This window comes from Rhinopithecus roxellana, chromosome 13, assembly GCF_007565055.1.
Source record: "Rhinopithecus roxellana isolate Shanxi Qingling chromosome 13, ASM756505v1, whole genome shotgun sequence".
Classification (NCBI taxonomy): domain Eukaryota; kingdom Metazoa; phylum Chordata; class Mammalia; order Primates; family Cercopithecidae; genus Rhinopithecus; species Rhinopithecus roxellana.
The window spans coordinates 57,390,329-57,396,818 of NC_044561.1; the positions used below are offsets into that span (position 1 = coordinate 57,390,329).

A 6,490-nucleotide genomic window follows, 5' to 3' on the forward strand; every position below is an offset into this window, starting at 1 on the left:
GGGCGGGAGGACTGCGGTTCGCTGGGCCCTTGCCATGGGTCTTTTGCCCTCAGCTCACTTGCCTCCCCAGATGCAGGGCCTCCTCTCCGCGAAGGCTTTTTTTAAATAATACTTAATTTTCTTTCATTTTGCTAATAATTTAGAGTACAATTATATAATGATGTCAACTTTTTTTGGGGGGTGGAACGGGGTCTTACTCTGTCACCCACGCTGGAGTGCAATGGCTCAATCTTGCTTCCCTGGAGCCTCAAATTCCTGAGCTCAAGTGATCCTCCCACCTCAGCCTCCCAAACAGCTGGGACTACAGCCACACACCACCATGCTGAGTTCATTTTTCTATTTTTGTGGAGACATGGTCTTCCTATGTTGCCCAGGGGGGTGTCAAAGTCCTGAGCTCAAGCAATCTGCCCGTCTTGGCTTCCCCAAGTGCTGGGATTATAGGCATAAACCACCGTCCCTGGCCTAATAATGTAGAATATTACTTAATATTTCATAATATGATTTTAAAAGTTTGTATTTGAAATGTATTTAAATAAGTAGTTTGATCTTTTGAAAAACATTTGAATTCCTAACAGATTATAAAATACTAGTTGTGCCCAGGAGGCAGAGGTTGCAATCAACAGAGATCACACTACTGCACTCCAGCCTAGGTGACAGAGTAAGACTCCAACTCCAACGGTGGCTCACGCCTATAATCACAACACTTTGGGAGGCCAAGGCAGGCGGATCACCTGAGGTTGGGAGTTCAAGACCAGCCTGACCAACATGGAGAAACGCTGTCTCTACTAAAAATACAAAATTAGCCAGACGTGGTGGGGCATGCTTGTAATCCCAACTACTCGGGAGACTGATACAGAAGAATCACTTGAAACCAGGAGGCGGAGATTGCAGTGAGCCGAGATCTCACCATTGCACACCAGCCTGGGCAATAAGAGCGAAATCGCATCTGAAAAAAAAAAATTTTTTTTGTATTGAAAAATTGGACCAGGCTGGAGCACAGTGGCACAGTCACACCTGACTGCAACCTCAAACTCCTGGGCTCAAGCAATTCTCCCTCCTCAGCCTCCCTAGCAGCTGGGACTGTAAGTGCATACCACCATGCTGACTAATTAAAAGAAAAAAAAATTTAGAGAGATGTGGTCTCACTATGTTGCCCATGCTAGTCTCACACTCCTGACCTCAAGATCTTCCCATCTTAGCCTCCCAAAGTGCTGGATGAGAGCCACCATTCTCAGTCTGAGTAAACCAATACTGATACATTATGATTAACTAAGGTTCATCTTGATTTAGATTTCTTTACTATTTCCCATAATGTCCTTTTCCTGTCCCAAGATCTCATCCAGGAGACCATACTATGTTCAGTTCTTAAGTCTCCTCAGGATTGCTGGAGTGCAGTGACTCCATCTTGGCTCACTGCAACCTCCGACCACTGAGTTCAAGCTATTCTCCTGCCTCAGCCTCCCAAGTTGCTGGGATTACAGGCAACTGCCACCATGCCCAGCAGTGCAGTGGGGGTGATCTTGGCTCACTGCAACCTCTGCCTCCCGGGTTCAAATGATTCTCCTGCCTCAGTCTCCCAAGTAGCTGGGATTACAGGTGTTTGCCGCCACTCACTGTCGTGTCTTGTCTTTTTTTTTTTTTGGAGACAGAGTTTGAGATGGGGTTTCACCACATTGGCCAGGCTGGTCTAGAACTCCTGGCCTCAGGTCATCCACCCACCTCAGCCTCCCAAAGTGCTGGGATTACAGGTGTCAGTCACTGTGCCCAGGCTATTCTGCACTTCACTTGCAAAATATTTTTTCCCTTTACAATAAATTGCTCTATGCTGCATCACCTTTGCTGTGTGATTCTTATTTAAATTCTTTATTTATTTTCATTATTTATTCTTTTTGAAACATGGTCTCACTATGTTGCCCAGGCTGATCTCAAACCTTTGAGCTCAAGCAATCCGCCCACCGTGGCCTCCCAAAGTGCTGGGATGACAGGCATTAGCCACCACACCCACCCTAAATTCTTTGAAACTAACAACTGCGGCCCCACAACAGCTGTCAATCATTGTACCACTGCCATCCAGCCTGGTTGACAGTGTAAGCCCTCATCTCACAAAAGGAAAAAGATATATTAAAAATAAATAAATAAATAAATAATTTTTTTTGTCCTTAAAACCAGGGTATCCCAGTCATGCACGGTAGCTCACACCTGTAATCCTTGCACTTTGGGAGGCCGAGGCAGGTGAGTCAACTGAGGTCAGGAGTTCAAGACCAACCAGGCATACATGGTGAAACCCCGTCTCTACTTAAAAAAAAAACACAAAAATTATCTGGACACGGTGGAAGGTGCCTGTAATCCCTGCTACTCGGGAGGCCGAGGCAGGAGAATCACTTGAACTTGGGAGGCGGAGGTTGCAGTGAGCCCAAGAGTGCACCAGTGCCCTCCAGTCTGGGCTCCCACAGAGACTCCAGCTCAAAAACAAACAAAAAAGACAGGGTCTCCCTCTGCTGTCCAGATCAGAGTGCAGTGACGTGGTCACAGCTCACTGCACCCTTCACCTCCCATGCTCAACTGATTCTCCTGCCTCAGCAGCTGGGACTACTGGCACACATCACCATGCCTGGTGAATTTTTTAATTTTTTGTGCTGATGGTCTCACTATGTTACCCAGGCTGGTCTTGAACTCTTGGCCTGAAGTGATCCTCCTACCAAGTCCTCCTTACAAAGAGCTGGGATGACAGGTGTGAGCCACCACACCAGGCCCCTCGAAGCTGCCTGTTCCTTAAGCACGATGTGTAGCAACAGGAGCTAGAGTGAGAGCAGCACCATGGGGAAGGGACAGGACTGCCACCCTGAGCTATGTGACGTTAGGCCAGACCCCTCTCCTCCAAGCGAGATCAACCACATGAGTGATCTCGGGAGCCTGTGCCTGCTCAGACAGCCTGGATTTTAGCTTTGTAGGTGGATGGGAACCTGTGAAGGTTTAGAGATGCTGGGAGAACCTTTTTCCTGGGAGAGCTTTCCAAATAGGGAACAAACAGAGCCACCCTGGGCCCCGCTGTTGGAGGATGCTACCAGAAACTCTCACCTCTGTCTCACTCCACACCGGTGGTGACGGTGATGTCATTGATGTAGGTAGTTGGTGTCATGTACAGAAGCAAAGGCTCTGCAGTCCCGCATAGTTGAAGAAGTCAAAGTCTGTGTTCTGGACAAAGTAACCCTTGGGATACCTAGGGCGGGAGGACTGTGGTTCGCTGGGCCCTTGCCATGGGTCTTTTGCCCTCAGCTCACTTGCCTCCCCAGATCCAGGGCCTCCTCTCTGTGAAGGCCACCCTGTCCCTGGCAGGAAGACCACAGGGTGAGGCAGGAAAGCGGGTGCGCACAGTGGAGGCAGGATGGTACTCACCTGGAGTTGAAGGTCATGTACAGATGGTCACTGGTGGCAGGGTGGGGGGCAAGCATGTTGTTGATGGTGACAGTGATGCAGAGTTGGGAGGGCAGGGTCCCCACCTGGAACAGGCTGCTGCTGTTGGTCTCAAAGGGGAGGTAGCCCCTTCATGCTCTAGCGTGTCAACCCCATTCACCCACTGCAGACATATGAGATACGGGGAGTGGGTGGCAGGTCGGGGCATGAGGAGGGGCTCTGCTATCGGGCACTCCCTCACATAATCTGCAGCGTGGGGCTCAGGGACCTGCCAGCCAGACAAAAGAATGACATGTCGGCCAGGCTGGTATCAAACTCCTGACCTCAAGTGATCCACCTGCTTTACCGTCCCAGAGTGCTGGAATTGTAGGCATGAGCCACCGCACCTTGCCTATTTTTAAATAATACTTAATTTTCTTTCATTTTGCTAATAATTTAGAGTACAATTATATAATGATGTTAACTTTTTTTGGTGGGTGGGACAGGGTCTCACTCTGTCACCCAGGCTGGAGTGCAATGGCTCAGTCATGCTTCCCTGCAGCCTCAAATTCCTGGGCTCATGTGATCATCCCACCTCAGCCTCCCAAACAGCTGGGACTACAGCCACGCACCACCGTGCCCAGCTCATTTTTCTATACTTGTGGAGACAAGGTCTTGCTATGTTGCCCAGGGGGGTCTCAAACTCCTGAGCTCAAGCAATCTGCCCGCCTTGGCTTCCCCAAGTGCTGGGATTATAGGCATAAACCACCATCCCTGGCCTAATAATGTAGAATCTTACTTAATGCTTCATATCATTTTAAAAGTTTGTATTTGAAATGTATTTAAATATGTAGTTTGATCTTTTGAAAAACATTTGAATTCCTAACAGATTATAAAATACCAGTTGTGTCCAGGAGGCAGAGGTTGCAATGCACAGAGATCAAACTGCTGCACTCCAGCCTGGGTGACAGAGCAAGATCCCAGCTCAAAAAAAAAAAAAAAAATAGTTGTGTTAGGGTTCAAACCAGAGAAGCAGAACCAGTAGGAGAGATACACAGATTCAGATGTAGAAAAACATATAGTGACACACATCTGCATAGATATGTAAAAGGTTGGCTTCTGACCAGGCACAGTGGCTCACGCCTATACTCCTAGCACTTTGGGAGGCCGAGGCAGGCGGACCACCTAATGGTCAGGAGTTCAAGACCAGTCTAACCAACATGGAGAAACCCTGTCTCTACTAACAATACAAAATTAGCCAGATGTGGTGGTACATGCCTGTAATCCTAGCTACTCAGGAGGTTGACACAGAAGAATCACTTGAAACCAGGAGGTGTAGGTTGCAGTGAGCCGAGATCTCGCCATTGCACTCCAGCCTGGGCAACAAGAGCGAAACCTCATCTCAAAAAAAAAATTTTTTTTAATGAAAAACTTTTTGGAGATAAGGGGTCTTGCCCTACTAACTAGGCTGGAGCACAGTGGCACAGTCACACCTGACTGCAGCCTCAAACTCCTGGGCTCAAGCAATACTCCCTACTCAGTCTCCCTAGCAGCTGGGACTGTAAGTGCATACCACCATGCTGACTAATTAAAAGAAAAAAAAAAGTTTAGAGAGATGCGGTCTCACTATGTTGCCCATGCTAGTCTCACACTCGTGACCTCAGGATCTTCCCACCTTAGCCTCCCAAAATGCTAGGATGTGAGCCACCATCCCCGGCCCCAATAAACCAATACTGATACATTATTATTAACTAAGCTTCATCTTGATTCAGATTTCTTTACTATTTCCCCTAAAGTCCTTTCCCTGTCCCAAGATCTCATCCAGGAGATCATACTACGTTTAGTTCTTAAGTCTCCTCAGGATTGCTGGAGTGCAGTGACTCCATCTCGGCTCACTGCAACCTCTGATCACTGAGTTCAAGCTATTCTCCTGCCTCAGCCTCCCAAGTTGCTGGGATTTCAGGAACCTGCCACCATGCCCTGCTAATTTTTTTTTTTTTTTTTTAAGAGGGAGACGCCCTCTGTCACCAGGCTGGAGTGCAGTGAGGTGATCTTGGCTCACTGCAACCTCTGCCTCCTGGGTTCAAATGATTCTCCTGCCTCTACCTCCCAAGTAGCTGGGATTATAGGTGTGTGCCACCACTCACTGCTTTTTTTTTTTCTCCAAGACAGAGTTTGAGATGGGGTTTCACCACGTTGGCCAGGCTGGTCTAGAACTCCTGGCCTCAGGTCATCCCCCACCTCAGCCCCGCAAAGTGCTGGGATTACAGGTGTGAGCCACCCACCCAGCTTGGCTAGTTTATTTTTATTGTTTTTTCTTTTTAATGCGGTAGCTGGGGTCTTGCTCTGTTGTCCAAGCCTCCCAAAGTGCTAGGATTATAGGCGTGAGCTGAACGCTGAGTTAGAAATGCATGATTGTAAGGAAGAAAAGGGGGGTGGGCATGGTGGCTCGCACCTGTAATCCCAGCACTTTGGGAGGCTGAGGCAGGCAGATCACTGAAGGCCAGGAGTTCGAGGCCAGCCTAGCAAACATGGTGAAACCCTGTCTGTACTAAAAACACAAAAATTAACCGGGCACAGTTGGTCACCCCATATTCCCAGCACTCTGGGAGGCCAAGGCAGGCACCTGAGGTCAGGACACTAAAACCAGCCTGGCCAACATGATGAAACCCTGTCTCTACTAAAAAATGCAAGTTGGCCAGGCATGGTAGCTCACGCCTGTAATCCCAGCACTTTGGAAGATCAAGGCGGGCGGATCACAAGGTCAAGAGATGGAGACCATCCTGGCCAACATGGTGAAACTCCATCTCTATTAGAAATACAAAAATTAGCCAGGTGTGGTGGCACGCACCTGTAGTCCCAGCTACTTGGGAGGCTGAGGCAGGAGAATCGCTTGAACCTGCAAGGTTAAGGTCGCAATGAGGTGAGATCACACCACTGCACTCCAGCCTGGACAACAGAGCAAGACTTTGTCAAAAAAAAAAAAAAAAAAAAAAGTAAAAGTCAGCTGGGCATGGTGACACACATCTATAATCCCAGCTATTTGGGAGGCTGAGGCAGAAAGGTCACCTGAGCCAGGGAAGTCGAGGCTGTAGTG

The 6,490-nt window shown here is 48.4% G+C and overlaps 1 protein-coding gene across 3 annotated transcripts in view; it reads right to left on the reverse strand.

Annotated features, from left to right (window-relative positions):
• LOC104678111 (immunoglobulin lambda-like polypeptide 1) overlaps positions 1–6,490 on the reverse strand; it is a 32,828-nt gene that overhangs the window by 13,092 nt on the left and 13,246 nt on the right. Inside the window, exons 2-3 of one of the 3 annotated variants that reach the window (XM_030914747.1) lie at positions 3,397–3,577; positions 3,079–3,220 (exon numbers count right to left, since the gene is read on the reverse strand). The exons of 1 other annotated variant lie outside the window; for it this stretch is intronic. The gene's annotated coding sequence lies outside the window, so the exon portion shown is untranslated. Of the gene's footprint in view, positions 1–3,078; positions 3,221–3,396; positions 3,578–6,490 lie in introns of those variants that run through there. One more of the 3 variants, XM_030914749.1, reaches the window with a different exon arrangement.